Here is a 19,663-nt window from a genome sequence, read left to right as displayed (position 1 = left end):
TTGAAAATTTTGTTCGTGTTATCAAACACAATGTTCATAAATTCAAATATTTGTTCACGTTTTTCAAAAGTGTTCGCAATTCGTAACATGTTCAAATATTTCAATAAATATTCAATTTTTGTTCATGGTTTTAGAAATTCCGCATGTTTGTCAAAATTTGTTTGGAATTTCGAAAATTCTTCACACTTTTTAATAATTTTTTTAAAATTCAAAAATTGTTTGTTTTTTTTTCAGGTTTTCCAAAAAATGTTCGAAATTCCAAAAATGGTTCAAAAGTTTTAAAAAAATAAGGTTCCCTCTTTTTTCAAATTTCGTTCACAAATTTTGGAATCATAAGCTACCGTATTTTTTTGAGAAGGCAGAAGATACAGTAAGGCGCTGCAGTATTTATTTTTTCTGACCGTTGGTGCGTGGCCTCCACTTACCAAAGTTGTTCTTCAACACAGGAAAGGAAAACCCAGCCCAGTAGCCCACGCAATCGTCCGTCTCCCACACCAAGCAGTCGTCCGTCTCCTCCGTCTCCAACACAATCCGCCGCCGCTTTCTCCTCCCATCCCCGTCTCACATCCCGTCGCTTCCGCCGTCGGCCGATTGAGTGTTTCCCGAATTGTTCGTCCGCCGTCCCTCCCCGCACTCAGGCACGCGTACACCCATCTTCCTCGCTCGCCTGGTTCCGTGGTTCGTGTACGATTCAGAGCGGAGTAGGGGATCAATTGATGTCAGGTTCGGCTTCCATCCAAACCGGCCGCCGGCCAGTCCACCGAGGGGAGAGCCCAGATTGTCCACGCGAAACCCTAGACCCCGCGCGCGTACCATCTCCGCCGCCTCGCCCAGTTCTTGCTCGCCTCAGCTCGCGGGGATGGAGCAGGACGCGCCGCCCGTCCCCTCGCACCAGGCCCAGGACGGCGGCGCCGTGGACGGCTGGGCGCGGAATGACAGCGAGCCCCCTCCCGTACGGCGCTCAGGCGGAGTGCCCCGAGGTCGTAGATCCTCCTCCTTGCCGGCGCTTCCGCGGCCACGTCTCCACTGCCGCCTCCGCGTGTGCGACCCTCAACGACGACTGTGCGTGCCCTTCAACCCTCTGTCTGGTATCCATCGATTGTATTGTCATTTGTTTCTGATCTGAGTATCTAAATCCATGGATGGTGGCAGCAGTGGGGAGGAGCCCTGCGACGACCTCGACGACGCCTGCTCCCCCGACCACAACCGCTGCGTCCAAGAAAGGTATTAAACCAACCACACATCCCTCCTTCAAGAATCAAAACAACCATACATGCTGCCATGAACAACAATACATTACATTGCGTTGTTAGGACAAGCGAATCCATATGGTAGTAACGATTAATAAGATTAGCAGCCTTGGATGCAGTGAACTGGCTAGAGAACTTCTCAATCCAGACTATTGCTGCTATAGATCTACTCTGCTCCGCCATTTGGTAACTAAATTGCAATGCAGCAGTTGTGTGGTTCACGGTTTATGCAGCAGCTGTTCTTCTACCGATCTGTTGCCCGATTGTGTGTGGTAGGTTAATTTACTGGGTAAACTACACAGCTCAGTAGCATGCAATGCGCTGGGATGACTGGGGAAGTCACATGTTCAGTCAGCCATTCCCTGCCTGCCTATGGCTATGTGTTCCAGCTATATCCTTCTAAATTCCACTTGTTATGTGCAGCCACATGGATTGGGGATATGTACCTCGGTTTGGGTTTAAAGGGGCAATCTTTGAGCATTTGTATATCAACTATCGAGGATCTCAGGTTGACATGGACCGCACTATGATCAAGTGCATTCTGGTGCTATGATGATTGTGACAGAAGATGTTAGCTGTAGAAGCAATCGCTATGTAAGTGTGACGTCTCTTTTGACCCTGATTTGTTTATTTTTCAAATCATTAATATTTCCATTGCTTTCCTTGCATAATTGCTCTAATCTCCAGAAATTTTGTGTTCATAAAAATTGCTAGTATATGGATCATGAAATTGTATTGAGCAGAATAGGAAAAAGGTCATTTGATTAATGGAATAGATTATGCCTTGACTCTGCTCAATACAGGTCTCAGCTGTGATAATGAAATTGTATTGAGCAGAACAGGAAAACATTTGATTAATGGAATAGATTATGCCTTAACTCTCTTCAAGATAGGTCTCAAGTCTCAACTGTGATAATGAAATTGTACCGAGCAAAACAGGAAATATGTTATTTTTTTAATGGAATAGATTATGCCTTAACTCTGCTCGTGATAGGTCTCAGCTCCAATATTAAAAATCAGTGCACCTGAATTACGACACAATTTTTGTCATCTGGAACTGCACTTATAAGGTGTTTGGTCTGAAAGCTACACTCCTGAATACAATGTGATATAAAAGGTTCATGAAATCATCAGGTATGGAAATGCTTGACCGTTTTTGTAAATTACTTAGTACAATATTATCAGTTTGTTTTTTGCATTATTTCCCAGTTCTCTTGCAGTACTATTCAACAACCTATCTTCCTGCCTACTAGATAAAAGAGGGGTTTTGTTTACTTAACATGGTTGCCTGATTAACATAGTCATGGTTTCTGTTAGTTATTTTTTCCACTACCGTAGCAACAACTTATCTTCCTACCTACCAGATATACTACTCCTTGATTGCTTAGCTCCCGGTTTAAGAAGCTCCACCATTCTTTTATATGATATTAGAAAAAAGTTGAGTTCTAACTTTGTTGAAAGGCACACACAGTTCTGATGTTCTGGGGCCAATGTTCATTTCTAGAGGCAAATACTCCCGGATTTCTTAGTGAACTATAATCCCATCTAGATAACCCCCCTCGATATAGCTCCCTTTATTTGCACGACACAATCTAGCATATGACGGCTATGATTTGGATTGTGTGTGTTTCTCCAAAAACTAGGATTATATGCCTGAGAACAAACAAATAAAGTTATAAACTTACCTCAAAGCCTATGGGTTGACTGAAGATTGATAAATAGTTTCAGATGCGATATGGTCTCATAACAGTAGAAATAAACTTCGAGGGAAAGAGAACCATAAGTATAGGTGACTGCATAGTAGAAGACGTGTAATCGTGTTGCACTATACTGTCTTTATAGAAGCCGACAAAATCAGAGACATCCTAAATTTGGTTTTCTGTTCTTGTCAGTTAAGAAAAGAAACATTTACTCTTGGATTATCAGTAAGGGAATATGCCTTATTAGCATACTCTTATGGTGGTTATTATTGGTCAACGTTGTGAGGAAAAAGAAGAATATTCAGATTTTTCTATTTGTGGTTATATCTTTTGGATAAACAATAGAAGGGTAAACTGCAAAGAAGAAACATAACGACCACCAGTAGTTATATCTTTATTTTGAATTAAACTAAAGTTGTCATGATTGCAATATTTTAGAATATTCAGATTTGTTCAAGATTTATGGTGATTATCACATTAACTCTGAAACTGAACTATTTGTGTCGGGCCAGAGAAGCGTAATTTCAATACAAACTGCAATTGCTTGCGCAAGAGAAATCAACTCAATACTACAATTTTCCATATGAATGTAGTAAGAGGGGGCGTACCATTGTAAACCGATGTAGGGTGAAGGCTAGCCGCATCTTTGGCGTGTGGTCAAACCCGACAAGCTGCAACTATGTGGAGCATCCACATTACTGCCACCACATGCTTGCTAAAACAGTTAATATGTTCGTCCCCGTACATCGGCCACATCTTCGGTGAGCATGCTTGATGGCAAAATCGGGAAACTATTGTTGTATTGAGTATCCAGAGGTGATAACCGTCATGAAAATCACTGCATGGATCGATGATATCCCACACGGGCATCTCAACAGTTCTATTTGGGCCTCATTCCCCTAACACGCTAGTAATTGTCTCCTTTCGTGTATTTCTCTTAGTCTCACACCCAAACACTTCATGATCTGAGAGAGGGAATGCCAACAGCCATGGCGGCAGTGTCCCCTCCGTCCATTCATGCAACTTGAGAGGCTCTAGCGATGACACGTGAGAGGCATCGGCGTCACTAAGTTTGCCACCATCCTAGCCGCGACGACAATGCGATAGAGCATATAGTGGAGGGCAGAGAAAGATAGTCGAGGGAGATGGCTCATCAGAAGAATCCAGAACACGTGGATGACCAGTGTAGTAGAGAAGAGGATGAGGGGGAATTACTAGGGAAGCCCAAGGGGACAAGCCAAGTGAGGTAGCCTCAGGTAATGAACAAGGCGGGGAAGCCGCATGTGATGACGAACTTGATAAAGAAGCCATTAGAGGTAGAAGAAACTTCAATCCCTAGGAAGTAGCGAAGAGGACCAAGATTAGACATAAGAAATCCACTATGATGAGCCTTCACAAAGGCAAATGTACTTAGAGCCATAGCCAGTGTTATCGAGATATAGAAGAAGAGTTCGACCATGAGTTGAAAGGTGGACAAGTGTAGGATCATGAGCATCGAAAACTAGCCGTAGTCACCATCGAGACGAAACGTTCACAAACCAGGCATGAGAGGTTTGGTTAAGGCCATAAAAAAGTGACGAAGAAGACAAACCATGTCATCAAGAAGAGAATACCCAGGTGGTGGCTACATGTAGACCTCATGCAACTCAACATTAAGGAAGGCATTCCTGACATCAAGCCGAGAGACAGACCAGTGGCGAACATAAGCCACAATGAGAAGTGTGCGAAGGCCACGGGAGCAAATGCTCATTGTAGTCTTGGCCATGTTCCCAAGGAAAGCCTTGCACCACTAGATGAGCTTTGTAACACTCAAGAGAACCATTAGTGTATTAACATTATAGACACACTTACAAGCGATGGGACGAGCACAGGGAGGAAGAGAAATGACATCCCATGTGCCGATGCGCACAAGAGCAACAATCGCATGCCGCCATTCGGGATGAACAGATGCGTCATGATAAAAAGTCGTCTCGAGAAAAGCGGCGCCAGAATAACCATAGTGGTCAATAGGCGGAAGCGAGAGCTCGAAAGCCATAAGTAGGCTGAGCTGGAGGCGATGCATTGCCAACAGGAGAGGACATTGTAGTAGATGGAGATGGCTCGTCAGAAGGATCCATAACACGCGGACCACAAGTGTAGTGAAGAAGATGATGAAGGGGAATCATTGGGGAAGCCTCATGGACGAGCCAGGTGAGGTAGCCTCAAGTAATGAACGAGGTGGGGAAGCCACATGTGACGACGTGTGGGGTCACATATTGTAGTAGATGGAGCTTTGTAACACGCTGGGATAGGTGGGCGAGGGCAATAAATGAGCGATAAGTGTATCGGGAAAATTGAGGGAAGTATCCTCAATTGGGGGGGGGGGGGGCGAAGCAGAGGATGGACGTGCATAAAAAGGATGAGACTCAATGAGAAGTCACATATCGAGAAATGCGCATACGATGACTGACAAGATCCCAACACTGATAGCCCTTGTGCTCATCACTGTAACCTAAGAATACATTCAACAGATTGATCAGACAATTTGGTGCATGAAGAACGTAGCAAACACAACCAAACAAAGTGTTTAGTACTCCATCCGTCTGAAAATACTTGTCAGAGAAATGGATGCATCTAGACATATTTTAGTTCTAGATACGTCCATTTTTATCCATCGGGGGGGGGGGGGGGCGAAGCAGAGGATGGACGTGCATAAAAAGGATGAGATTCAATGAGAAGTCGCATCTCGAGAAATGCGCATCCGACGACTGACAAGATCCCAACACCGATAGCCCTTGTGCTCATCACTGTAACCTAAGAAGGCATTCAACAGATTGATCGGACAGTTTGGTGCGTGAAGAACGTAGCAAACGCAACCAAACAAAGTGTTTAGTAATCCATCCGTCCGAAAATACTTGTCGGAGTAATGGATGTATGTAGACATATTTTAGTTCTAGATACATCCTTTGTATCCATTTGTGCGACAAGCAATTCTGGACGAAGGGAGTTGTCAGGGGAATGCCCACAAAGACGCCCGGAATGTCACCATGTAGAGCAAAGGAGGGATGATTATTGATGAGGTAGGTGGCTACGATCATCAACGCACTAGCCGCCTCATGAAGGTGGCGATGCTTGCGCTTAGCAACACCATTCTGACCACGAGCACAAGACGAGAACCGAGCAAGTGTGCTTTTCTCAACAAGGAATTCGTGCAGCAAATGAGGGATATACACACAAGCAGAATCTACACGAAAGACATGGATATGAGTGGAAAACTGAGTATGAACCAAGGTGGCAGACTTCTTATAGATAGACCTCACTACAAGAAGGCATAAAATATATCGACTTGTGTCAAGCGATGGCCTCCTTTCAAGGCAAAGGCAGCTGGATCCCAAACATCAGAGTGAACAAGATCGAAAGGACGTCGAGACAGAGTCTCGCTCTAAGGATAAGGCAATTGAACGTGTTTACCCAACTAACAATCTTGACTGTCTAAAGACACATTACCAGAGACAGATCAAAGGAGACCACGTCGTACTAAGGATGAGAGTCAAGAACCACACATGCGACTGGGACGATCATGCCAGAACGAGTGGGTAGACGAGGTAAGTGAGTCGAAGGGACTGGCGGCGGGTGTAGCAGAGGGAAGGCGAAGCCTGGCACACTCCAGAGGGCGCGTGACTCATAGCGCTGAGGGCCAACACCAAGTAGAGAACCCGTGTGCCGATCCTAAATCGGAACAAGAGTCGAAGTTGAGAATGACCCTACAACCAAATTAAAAATCTAACCTCCTGAAATGAGCTGACTGTTAAGTATCATTAGCAGTAAGAACATGTACATGAGAATTTAGAGGGCCATTGCGGTCTCGACTGCTTGTGCGGCTATGGCGGCGCGCAGCAGGTAACACGAGATGTGGGATTGAGGCGTCACACATAGCAGGCGAAGGATGCCCAGCTGGACTGGTAGGGAGCAGAGAGTACACGTGAGGTGTGGCAAATCTGGTATCTGCATGTGGGTTTGTTACTAGGCTTGGTTGGATCATAGTTATGATTTGTGATAGATTCCTTCCTTTGAAGATTGAAGCAGGAGAACTTTAGGGTGTAGTATGATCAACCTGAGATATATCGGATTTATATAGGTATAGTATGATTGGCATGAGTGTGGTATTGGTGGACTATTGGATCATCTTGGATATTACTACTTGGATTCTAGGTTGGAGGTAACTTGGGCATTTGGATTTGTGATATTTTGACCTAAGCTTAGTAGCTTGTATGTGCACCATATGGATATGGGCATGTAGATGATAAATGGATCGGAGTTGGTAGACTTTGATGATTTTGCTAGCCCTCCTCATATGTATTGGACTTAGATAACTATGGTACTAGGCTTGGTTGGATCATAGTTATGATTTGTGCTGGATTCCTTCTTTTGAAGATTGAAGCTGGAGAACTTTAGGGTGTAGAGTTATCAACGTGAGATATATCGGATTTATATAGGTATAGTATGATTGAAATGAGTGTGGTATTGGTTGACTATTGGATCATCTTGCATATTGCTACTTGAATTCTAGGTTTAAGATAACTTGGGCACTTGGATTTGTGATATTTTGACCTAAGCTTAGTAGCTTGTATGTGCCCCATATGAATATGAGCCATGGAGATGATACAAATGGATAGGAGTTGGTAGACTTCGATAATTTTGCTAACCATCCCCAAAAATGTTATATACAAGATCATCATGGTCGTGGAGGGAAAACTAGGCATGACTCAACCCAATGTATAATAAGAAATATGATTTTGACCTTGCGAATGGAAATACATGAACATGCAGCGCCAACGGAAAAAAATGTTAATTTAGGGGATTCTGGTACGAAGCCACCTTGCAAGAGGATATTGAGTGCAGGCAACCCTACGTTGGTGAAGGACCCTTCCTTGGCGTCGGGGGAAATGAAGTGACAGGGGTATTAAGACCGTGAGGGCAAAATTGGGACAAGTGACTCAGCTCAGGGTTCCTCTTTGCAAGTTCAAGTGAAAAGGCAGAGGATGGCAGGGCGTGCCGCTCTTGATAGTGTTTTCATTGCTTCTTCATACCTCTCGTGCACTCTCCGTTTCCCGCCGATTCGACTTGGCGTCCTTACCTTGTTTGAGGGTTATGTGTCACGGACTTGGTTCCGCATCCCACGTTCCCTTGCTGGGAGTCCCTAGCCTTGGCAACAGGTAGCGACGTGCACTTGGGCGCTTGGCGTCCTTGCGTAAGTTCGGGGGCGGTGCCCAAGCTTGCAGCTATGGCGACAACTTGCATGGGAGCAGATGATGTAGGAACAAGGCAGCACACGAGTAACTCGCAGCCAGGGAAATGATACCTAGCCGGACATGCAGGCAGTGGAGAGTACACGGGAGGTGTGGGTAGGGGTGAAAACGCTGCAGGGAGCGTACTGCTGCTGCCGTTAGTTAGCCTTTAGATCCTGAGCCGAGTGGCGAGGGTATGACGATAGGGGAAGCGGGGAAGATTCCGTCCTTTGAAGATTGAAGATGGAGAACTTTAGGGTGTAGTATGATCAACCTGAGATATATCGGATTTATGATTGGCATGAGTGTGGTATTGGTGGACTATTGGATCATCTTGGATATTACTACTTGGATTCTAGGTTGGAGGTATCTTGGGCACTTGGATTTGTGATATTTTGACCTAAGCTTAATAGCTTGTATATGCCCCATTGGATCATCTTGGATATTACTACTTGGATTCTAGGTTGGAGGTAACTTGGGCACTTGGATTTGTGATATTTTAACCTAAGCTTAGTAGCTTGTATGTGCCCCATATATGGATATGAGCATGGAGATGATACAAACGGATCGGAGTTGGTAGACTTTGATGATTTTGCTAGCCCTCCCCATATTTATTGGACTTAGATAACTATGATACTAGGCTTGGATTATAATTATGATTTTTGCTAGATTCCTTTGAAGATTGAAGCTGGAGAACTTTAGGGTGTAGTATGATCAACTTGAGATATATCAGATTTATATAGGTATATATGATTGGCATGAGTGTGGTATTGGTGGACTATTGGATCATCTTGGATATCACTACTTGGATTCTAGGTTGGAGGTAACTTGGGCACTTGGATTTGTGATATTTTTACCTAAACTTAGTAGCTTGTATGTGCCCCATATGGATATGAGCATGGAGATGATACAAATGGATCGGAGTTGGTAGACTTTGATGATTTTGCTAGCCCTCCTCATGTGTATTGGATTTAGATAACTATGATACTAGGCTTGGTTGGATCATAGTTATGATTTTGTGCTAGATTCCTTTGAAGATTGAAGCTGGAGAACTTTAGGGTGTAATATGATCAACCTGAGATATATCAGATTTATATATGTATAGTATGATTGGCATGGGTGCGATATTGGTGCACTATTGGATTATCTTGGATATTACTACTTGAATTCTAGGTTGGAGATAACTTGGGCACTTGGATTTGTGATATTTTGACCTAAGCTTAGTAGCTTGTATATGCTCCATATGGATATGAGCTTGGAGATGATACAGATGGATCGGAGTTGGTAGACTTTGATGATTTTGCTAGCCCTCCCCATATGTATTGGACTTGGATAACTATGATACTAGGCTTGGTTGGATTATAGTTATGATTTTTGCTAGATTGCTTTGAAGATTGAAGCTGGAGAACTTTAGGGTGTAGTATGATCAACTTGAGATATATCAGATTTATATCGGTATATATGATTGGCATGAGTGTGTTATTGGTGGACTATTGGATCATCTTGGATATTACTACTTGAATTCTAGGTTGGAGATAACTTGTGCACTTGGATTTGTGATATTTTGACCTAAGCTTAGTAGCTTCTGTATGCTCCATATGGATATGAGCATGGAGATGATACAAATAGATCGGAGTTGGTAGACTTTGATGATTTTGCTAACCCTCCCCAAGAATGTTATGAGTACAAGATCATCATGGGAGGATGATTTGGATTAATTGGAATAGATGACAATTTCTATGGTATGTGCCTTTTTGGGGCAGCTGATCTTGCTTTTATTATGTGTTGGATGCAATAGTAGTAGGAGAGTATGACTTATGAAGTGATATTATATTCGTGGACAAATATATCTTTAATAAACCTTGGAACAATTTGGATTTTACTTAGGTGATTGTGATCTTGAAAAACAAAATCTCGTGGATGATAACTTCTAATTTTTGTATCTATAGTCATCAAGTGCAAGCTTGCTTTATATTGGACTTTCAAACCGTGATACTAGGCTTGGTTGGGTCATGATTATGATTTGTTCTAGATTCCCACCTTTGAAGATTGAACCTAGAGAACTTTTGGGTGTAGTATGATCAACCTGAGATATATTGAATTTATATAGGTGTAGTACAATTAGCATGATTGTGGAATTGGTGGACCATTGGATCATCTTGGATTGAATTAGTTGTAAGGAAACAAAGATCTTTGAGTAATAGAAATGGTGTTTGGTTAGATGATAGAACTACTTGGATTCTAGGTTGGAGATTAATTGGGCACTTGGATTTGTGAATTTTTTTACCTAAGATTAGTAGGTTGTATGTGCCCCATGTGGATATGAGCGTCGAGATGATACAAAGGGATTGGAATTGGCATACTTTGATGGTTTTGATGGCCCTCCGTAAGAATGTTGTGAGTGCATGATCATCATGGAAGGGTGGTTTGGATTAATTAGAATAGATGGCAATTTTGTTGGTATGTTCCTTGTTGGAGTAGCTGATCTTGAGAAATGCGCATTCGCCGACTCACCAGATCCGAACACCGACAACCCTTGTGCTAATCACTGTTAACCTAAAAAGACCCACTCAACATATTGATCAGACAATTTGGTGCATGAAGAACGTAGCAGAGGCAACCAAACAAACAAAGTGTCTAGTAGTTAGGAGAATGCCCACAAAGACGCTCGAGAGGAATATCACCATGTAGAGCAAAGGAAGTATGAATGTTGATGAGATAGGTGGCTACGATCATCAACGCACTATCTGCCTTATGAAGGTGCCGATGCTTGCGCTCAGAGCGGCACCATTCTGAGCCTGAGCACGAGGATAAGAGAACTGAGCAAGTGTGATAGCTTGCATGTGCCCCATATGGATATGAGCATCGAGATGATACAAATGGATCGAAGATGGTAGACTTCGATGATTTTGCTAACCCTCCTCATATGTACTGGACTTAGATAACTACGATACTAGGCTGGTTGGATCGTAGTTATGATTTGTGCTAGATTCCTTCCTTTGAAGATTGAAGATGGAGAACTTTAGGGTGTAGTATGATCAACCTGAGATATATCGGATTTATATAGGTATAGTAGGATTAGCATGACTACGGTATTGGTGGACTATTGGGATCATCTTGGATATTGCTACTTGGATTCTAGGTTGGAGATAACTTGGGCACTTGGATTTGTGATATTTTGACCTAGGCTTAGTAGCTTGTATGTGCCCCATATGGATATAAGCATGGAGATAATACAAATGGACCGGAGTTGGTAAGCTTTGATGATTTTGCTAACAACCCCCCCCCCCACCCCCCACCCCAAGAATGTTACGAGTACAAGATCATCATGGGAGGATGATTTGGATCAACTAGAATAGATGGCAATTTCAATGGCATGTGCCTTTTTGGAGCAACTGATCTCGCTTTTATTATGTGTTTGTGCTAGTTTAGATGCAATAGTAGTAGGAGAGTAGTACTTATGAAGTGATGTTATATTGGTGGATAAATAGATCTTTAATAAGCCTTGGAACAATTTAGATTTACTTAGATGATTGTGGTCTTGAAAAAAAATCTCATGGATATTCTTCTAATTTTTGTATCTATAGTCATGTCATCAACTGGAAGCTTGCTTTATAAAATTGGACTTGGATAACCATGATACTGGGCTTGCTTGGATCATGGTTATGATTTGTGCTAGATTCCCACCTTTGAAGATTAAAGTTGGAGAACTTTTGGGTGTAGTATGATCAACCTGTGATGTATTGAATTTATATAGGTGTAGTACAATTAGGATGATTGTGGAATTGGTGGACTATTGAATCATCTTGGATTGAATTAGTTGCAAGGAAACAAAGATCTTGGGGTAATAGAAATGGTGTTTGGTTAGATGATATAACTACTTGGATTCTAGGTTGGAGATAAATTGGGCACTTGGATTTGTGATTGTTTTACCTAAGCTTAGTAGCTTGTATGTGCCCCATATGGATATGAGCATCGAGATGATACAAATGGATTGGAGTTGTTGGCAGACTTTGATAGTTTTGATGGCCCTCCCTAAGAATGTTATGACTTATACAAGATCATCATGGGAGGATGGTTTAGATTAATTAGAATATATGGCAATTTGGTGGTATGTGCCTTGTTGGAGCAGCTGATCTCGCTTTTATAATGTGTTTGTTCTTATTTAGATGAAGTATTAGCAAAAGCGTAGTACTTATGAAGTTGTATTATATTGGTGGATAAATATATCTTTAGTTAACCTTGAAACAGTTTGGATTTACTTAGGTGATTGTGATTTTGAAAAAAATATATCGGTGGATAAACTAATTTTTGGATCTATAGTCATCCAATGGAAACTTGCTTTATATTGGACTTAGATACCATGGTACTTGGCTTGGTTGGATCATGCTTATGATCTGTGGTAGATTCGCACATTTGGAGATTGAAACTAGAGAACTTTAGGATGTAGTATGATCAGTCGGAGATATATTGATTTGTATGGCTGTAATGATCAACATAATTGTGAAAATTGATGGGCTAAATCATCTTGGATTGAATTAGTAGTAAGGAAACAAAGATCTTGGAGTAATAGAAATAGTGTTTCCTTTAAGATTAGATGATATAACTACTTGGATTCTAGGTTGGAGATAACTTGACCTAAGTTTAGTAGCTTGTATGTGCCCCATATGGATATGAGCATGGAGATGATACAAATAGATTGTAGGTGGTAGACTTTGATGGCCCTCCCCAAGAACGTATGAGTACAAGATCATCATGGGACAATGGTTTGGATTAATTAGAACAAATGGAAATTTCGGTGGTATGTGTGCCTTGTTGGAGCAGCTGATCTCGCTTTTATTATGTGTTTGTGCTCATTTAGATGCAGTAGTAGCAGCAGCGTAGTACTTATTCAAAGATGAATCCAAGGGTGAAGGTTTGGTTTTGCTAATTTCAATCATTAAGGTTCATTAGTTATTTTGATATTCTCAAATCTTATTGGATGATGTTTTGGTGTTGAACTCGAGTTTTTTGGTCACTCATGAACGTGGAACTTGATCCATCAGACGATCGCAAATTCTCGACCCCTCTTGATTCTTCGCTTGCTCAGTACAATAATTTAGTCTCCAAAGATTCTGATTTGGATTATTATTATTATTGGTTGGTTCTCTAAAAATTGGGATTATATGGTTAGGGCCCGGGGTGACTTATCTTCTTGCCGACCTGCGTTTGGATGATCATTACTTTCTCTATTTAATTTTTTCCTCTCCACATCTCACCTTTAGTCAAACAATTCTAACTTGCATTTATTGGTGGTTTTCTAGAAATTAGGGGTTATACGGCTCAATAGGGGTACTTATCGTCTTACTGATCTATGTTTGGAGATCATTACTCTCTCCATTTAATTTCCTCCTTTGCATTGTTCAATTTTAGTCCCTTATAACAATTCTAATTTGAATTTATTGGTGATTCTCCAGAAGTTGGAATTATACAACCTAGCGGGGGTTGACCAAGCTCTTTAAAAAATAGTCTTAAGACCAAAGGCATTACCAAAAGCCGCCAACGGACCGACCACCGCCATGACCTCAATTTGCGCAAGGGTTTATGAACAACACCACATCATCTGTGTACAAGGTTTATGAACAACACCGGATCATCACCGCCATGACCTCCTGCATCACTGCTCGGCTAGGGCGAGGCTGAATCCAGTCCTGCTCCTTGTTACATCATTTGGCACAGTTGACCCAATGGTGTGGCATCTCCTCCAGCGGCGGTGCACCATCCTCATCATCACCACCACCTCCCTACGCCGCAACGGGTAATCAGCCAGCCGCGGTGGATAGAACGTGATTTGAGTCCACGTGTACAAGCACCGGGTAGCATAGGAGGCACACCTCCCCCTTGCCACCGTCAAGGCCGAAACCTGGCGAGAGGGAGACATGCATGAGCGGGTCGGGGCAGAAAGCACATGGCTTCACTAAGCATCTTTGTCGGCACCTCGTTGGGGTCGTCCACCCATGCCCTGATGACAAAGTACGAGAGGTCGAGCTTGTCGAAGGATTCGATGGCCATATGGTAGATTAGGCATTCGGGCAACAGTTCTTGGGCGGTTTGAGGCGAGAACTCCCACAGGGGATGCGTTGGATGGACAGCCTAACGCTGTAGCAGCATTGAACAGCCTAACTGCATCCACCCCACGAACCATGTCGAACCACCGGCAGTGCGTGAAGCTGGCGAAGAAAGATCCTAGCTTCATGAGAGAGACCTGAAAGTCGTTTGTTCGAAAGCTCCGGGAAGTCGTCCTTGATGCCATCAACAATTTTTACCAGGATTAGAGACGACCTCGTACCCGCCACCATGAGCACCAGCGCCAAATCCCATAGGTAAGAACATATCCTTGATGAGGTACCTCGTCTTGCGCGAGCGGGTGTTGCCCCTCCACCGGGTTGTACACGAACCTAGCCGACATGGAAGGCTCCAGCGACGAAAGGGCGGGTGGCTCCTTGTCGGGAAAGGTGAACCTAGAATTAGCCGGCGATTCGGGTGGTCGAGGGGTGGGGGGGGACCAGCTTGGATTGGACTGATTAGCGGCAGCGGGGGTGGCAGCTGCACTCACGGCCTTGGCGGTGGTCAAGGCGGGGCTAAGAGTAGTGATGGACTCATTAGCGGCGGCCAGGTCATCATGGCGGCGCATGAAGTTCCTTCTGAAGCACATCCTCTAGCCCAAGTGGTACATTTGTTCATTTGTGATATGTTCTGTTAGTGTTATGTTCTCGTTGTCTCTTGCTCTGTTTCTCTTGCCCACAGGTACATTTGTTCATTTTCGTAGACCTGCTATGTTCTATTGTAATTCGAGTTCAAATGTCAAGTTGCGCCGCCACAAAATGCTGCTACTTTAACTTCTGTAAGCGCAGGGAGTAGCGTAGGCGTCCGCTGCAGCTGCTCACATGGAACGTATGCCCTGTTGCAGCCTCGCAGGTACCCACATCTCTCCCTCCCTCCCTCCCTCCTCTCGATTTGATCCCCATAAATTCTCAGCTTTATTTCTGTGGATTTTTGTTTTATCTATGCCTGTTATGTCTTTGACAAAATCCAAGCAGATTGAGGGGAAGATTTTGTGCTTAGTTTTTTACTCAAGTATTTCATCTTTCTCTCAAATTTAGCTCCAATGAACTGAATTTTTTTGGCATCACTTTTTTTTCCTGGAGATCATATCATCTCATCTCACCACTCATGCCACATAACCTGGCGAGCTCACTACTTACTCATTCTATGTACCACATTTGTAGATCAGTTTAAGGTACTGTTAATGAACCAAAAGTTAATGTTGTTGGCCTTGCCAAAATGCCATGAAGCTTAACATTCGATAGTTCCTTCAAAGGGGTCCTTCAGCCTCCAAGGAGAAGGGAAGTGATGTCTGATAGGGAAAGAAACTAGGCGAAGCTCTGGATGCTCGATCGAGTACGCACCCAATTAGCACTCTACTTCGTCGGTTGTCCACTGAAATTTGCTCCATGACATCTTGCTTGCCATGTGGTCACCTTACCTCAAATTTGCTCCATGACATCTTGCTTGCCATGTGGTCACCTTACCTCAAATTTGCTCCATGACATCTTGCTTTCCATGTGGTCACCTTACCTCAAAATTGACATATTATAATCTATGAACTACTACAAGTAAACTATACAACCAAATGATTGTTCCAAAAATTCAAATTTGCACCATGCTTTCCACCTGATCTGCCAGTTTAACTATCTTAATTGTACCGCAGACATTTGATGTGTGGTAGTACGTGTGTGATTATAATCTCTACATAGACTTCATAATTATGCCTGACTTTTTCTGAGGAATTGTTGAAGTATGCCTTTTATTTGGGTTGTTTCTGCATTTGCAGTGTTGGAGGTGTTAGTGCAAGATTGTAGAGTTGGAAAGTATAGTAAAACGTCTGTTGGTGCAGGGACTTGGTGAAGCCATCAGCCTCGACTGTGTCTGCTTCCCCGATGGTTTTGACTTCTGACTAGTGATTCTGATGCATATTACTTGATGATTCGGTCTTTGTGGCAGCTTTCAGTTTGAACTGGCATTCAGTGGTTTCATCCTCTTTGGTGCAGCCTGGAGTTAGTAGTGTGCACATCTGAATCTCTTGACTTTTTCCTGAAGCATATTACGTGGTTTATGGTGCCTGCTAACTTGCATGCGATTTTTATGGAATCTGATCTCGTTTTTTGCTCCCAGTATATACAAAAGGCTAGAAGTAAATGATGGAAGATCCTTTGGTCTCAAACGAGGGTCCTACTTTCATACCCAAAGTTTGTATAGTAGATAATCAAATATTGGCCTTTAGCTTGCAAATGTATCACCTTATAGAAGTAAAGGTTGCATCTACATGAGCTCTGATTATCTCCATATATACTTGAATTGCTTTGGGGTCACGCTTGGATTTGTCAGACTACCATTCTACATGCTGTTCTCGATGATTACACTTGATTTGTTAATTTATGTACCTTATGTCAAAAAACATTATCCAAAATTAGTTTTTGGTATACGCAGACTTTGAAATTTGTTGATAGAGAAAGATCACGCCTAATTTGCTGGCTCTGTTGACACAGTACTGGCCTCCTGACTTTGTAGTTGGATAATGTTGATGACTCGGTATGCGGAGAGAGGTTAGGAATTGTTGCTATGGACTAAAACAATGCAGAGTTGAAGGTTCTGAACTGGGAACTTGAACAAACAGTTTGCCTACCTTTCTTGTCGAATTGATTTTTTTAGAAGTGAATGTTCTTCTGGTTGGTGCTTCTTCAGTGGGATCTGGACCATGGAATTTTCAATTGCATCTGCTTGGTTCACTGGGAATTTCCTAGTTTTAATTTGATTGACAACTAGCAAAACAGTCCGGCTAATTTGATGATTAATTCCTACTGATTGTACAATTTCAACTCAAGTTCCTGCTGATTCTACACTTTTCAACCCAAGTTACATTGTACCATATGCCAGTTTGTTTCATACCTCGTCCATCCTGGATTTTTAGACGCAAAGCATCTGGATTTTAAAACAAGAAATAACATGTCTTTAACAAAATTATTCACTCAAAGACCATGCCCAAGATTGGATCTCTCATCTTTACAGTAAATTTGGACAGCAGGGATCTCTCATCTTTACAGTAAATTTGGATAGCAGGGATGTTCAGTAGAAACGCTATAATAGCATGGAGGCATTGTTTCTGAACTCGAGCACACATGTGCTCTTTATCTGGGCGGTTCGTCATAGCGTTGGGATGCGGTGCATTTACTTTCTGTGTCAGGCTGTTGTTCACTGGAAAAGGGGGAAATGCAGAAATACGGCCGACGGGTATCTTGTATGGTGGGCCAGGTTTGTGGTGGAGGAGCACCTCCTTTAACGATTCAAAACAGGGCTGTGGCTCATGCCGTCATTCCCGTCCTGATCCGTGGCTCGTTTAGGGCCTCAGTAGCCGAGTAAATGGAGGGATGGGTTGCTGGGCAGAGTTCTCTCCTACCTCCGGCTCCTGGTTTTTCCTATTATCGAGTGAGGCTAGATGGGCGGCGGAGCTTCTATTCGAAGGAAACAAAGGCTAGCGCAGAAGATGGAATTTCTGATGCAATCGATTAAAAGGTATGATTCTGCAGTGCTTGTATTCTATTGGCCTCGGATTAGGTATAGCTTTTGCCTGAGTTCTGTCTTCAATTTCAATTTTTTCTAAGCAGAACCACCGTGCTCGAGGACGTTAACGATGGCAACGTACTCATGGAGCCACTACACTGCCAGTGGTCGCAACCGTTGCAGATCCGCTGCCGCCCATGGCGGCAGTGAGTGCGGAAGGCCAGATCTGTGCGGCTGATGGCGTGGTCGATACTGAAATCGATGGTTTACTGCAAGCATCCGAGCAGTCGATTACTCGATTTGTTAGATCGACCCAAAAGCCCCAGGATGGACTCGAAGGTATGAATTTATTCAGCTGTGCAGTCTGAAGAAACACGAAATGCAATTGCCATTACATGTGTGTATGTAAGAATTAAGATGTGGATATGTACAATTTATGAACTGTGGCAAACATATGGACCTTGGTGAACTCAGGTTGAGAGTGTCATTAGACAGTGGATGGCATACATAATGCAGTTGGAAAATTTTGCATTGTACTTTAAAAAATATGACATTGCACAGGTTAAAATTTGGATTACATATTCAGTATCCTAAATACTAACTCAGGTTGAGAGTGTCATTAGACAGTGGATGGCATACATAATGCAGTTGGAAAATTTTGCACTGTACTTTAAAAAAAATGACATTGCACAGGTTAAAATTTGGATTTACATATTCAGCATCCTAAATACATGGTCACAGTTTAAGAAGCTTTAGCAACTTAAGGCTCTCTATGAATTAACATCCATAATTATATCGACAGTGGTTGCTGATATGAGTAATGGAGCTAGTGTGGGCTGAAGTACAAATTTGACAGAGAATGTGGCAAGCTGTCCATAAATTGGGATTTCTATTCTGTTGTGTGCTGCATTGAAACTACTAGTCTGATATAATACAATATAATGAGGTTTGCAGTTCATGGCCACTGATAAAAGACTTGAAAAATGTTAGCTGGAATGCAGCAGTATTTTTATTTTTGAAAGCTTAGTTCATGAAGCGGGTTTTGTGTGATTGTGACTCCGTAACTTAAAATGGGCTGCTGCTGCTGTCATATATTTATATCTGTAGCTGATGGCATATCTGGTCTTGCGTGCACAGTGAGGATCGGTGCTGCCGCACCAGGAAGGTCACCTTGTCCTAATCGCACTAGTGCACTGGAGAAGGCAATTCATGGTTTTGCGGAAAATCCAGGAGATGATGTGATTGTCCCTGCACTAGGAACAAGCTTTGATTGTTTGAGTGAAGCCTTCGACTATTGCCATTGGACTTTGATTCTTTTGGGTGAAGCATACGACTTTTACAAGCTTCGATTCTTTGACAAATCTATATTTTAGTAATCCTCCTTGTTTCCTGAAACTGATGTATAGTGGTATGGAAATGGATTTCTAAAGTGACAGTAAATTAGACAACTATTTTACGATGTGTAGCCAAAAGCCAAAAGGATAATTGCACTATTATTAGAACCAAATATGATTTCAGTCTGGAGAAAATCTGCCTTTTCTTCTTCCTTTGTGACTTCCAAATCAAAATCAAAAGCCACTGGGTTGTACTGTTTTTCAGTGCATCTTGAAAGTTGTTAACACAAAGTAGGAACAAATGACCCAATTTCTTTGCCTTCATTTTTGTTGGGTTTGCTTTCTTTTCACCTTCATTCTGTACTTTTGTGCTTTTGTACTGACTTTGCATGCTCCGAATCCTAGTATTTTGTATGCACTAGCAAGTTCACACTTAGATAACTATTCTTGTGATCACACTGAAGCTGTTATTTCACCATTGCAAGTTGTACTGATTGTCACCGTACTTTGTG

At 42.5% G+C, this 19,663-nt stretch overlaps 1 long non-coding RNA gene across 14 annotated transcripts; it reads left to right on the top strand.

The window, feature by feature from the left end:
• Positions 1-475: 475 nt before the first annotated feature.
• LOC123098893 (uncharacterized) lies at positions 476-19,357 on the top strand. Of its 14 annotated transcripts, none has more exons than XR_006448027.1 (9): positions 476-1,062; positions 1,156-1,224; positions 1,674-1,844; positions 2,245-2,384; positions 15,111-15,174; positions 15,486-15,496; positions 15,589-17,829; positions 17,922-18,156; positions 18,955-19,357. It is a non-coding gene; the product is annotated as an uncharacterized lncRNA (long non-coding RNA). The 14 variants fall into 14 exon arrangements; XR_006448026.1 differs by having other exon boundaries at positions 2,245-15,174; positions 15,589-15,657; positions 16,154-17,829; XR_006448028.1 differs by having other exon boundaries at positions 2,252-2,384; positions 15,486-17,829.
• Positions 19,358-19,663: the final 306 nt, after the last annotated feature.

Source organism: Triticum aestivum, chromosome 4D (assembly GCF_018294505.1).
Source record: "Triticum aestivum cultivar Chinese Spring chromosome 4D, IWGSC CS RefSeq v2.1, whole genome shotgun sequence".
NCBI classification, from domain to species: domain Eukaryota; kingdom Viridiplantae; phylum Streptophyta; class Magnoliopsida; order Poales; family Poaceae; genus Triticum; species Triticum aestivum.
The sequence above is the reverse complement of the archived record's forward strand: the minus strand, read 5'-3'. Positions and strand labels throughout refer to the sequence as shown.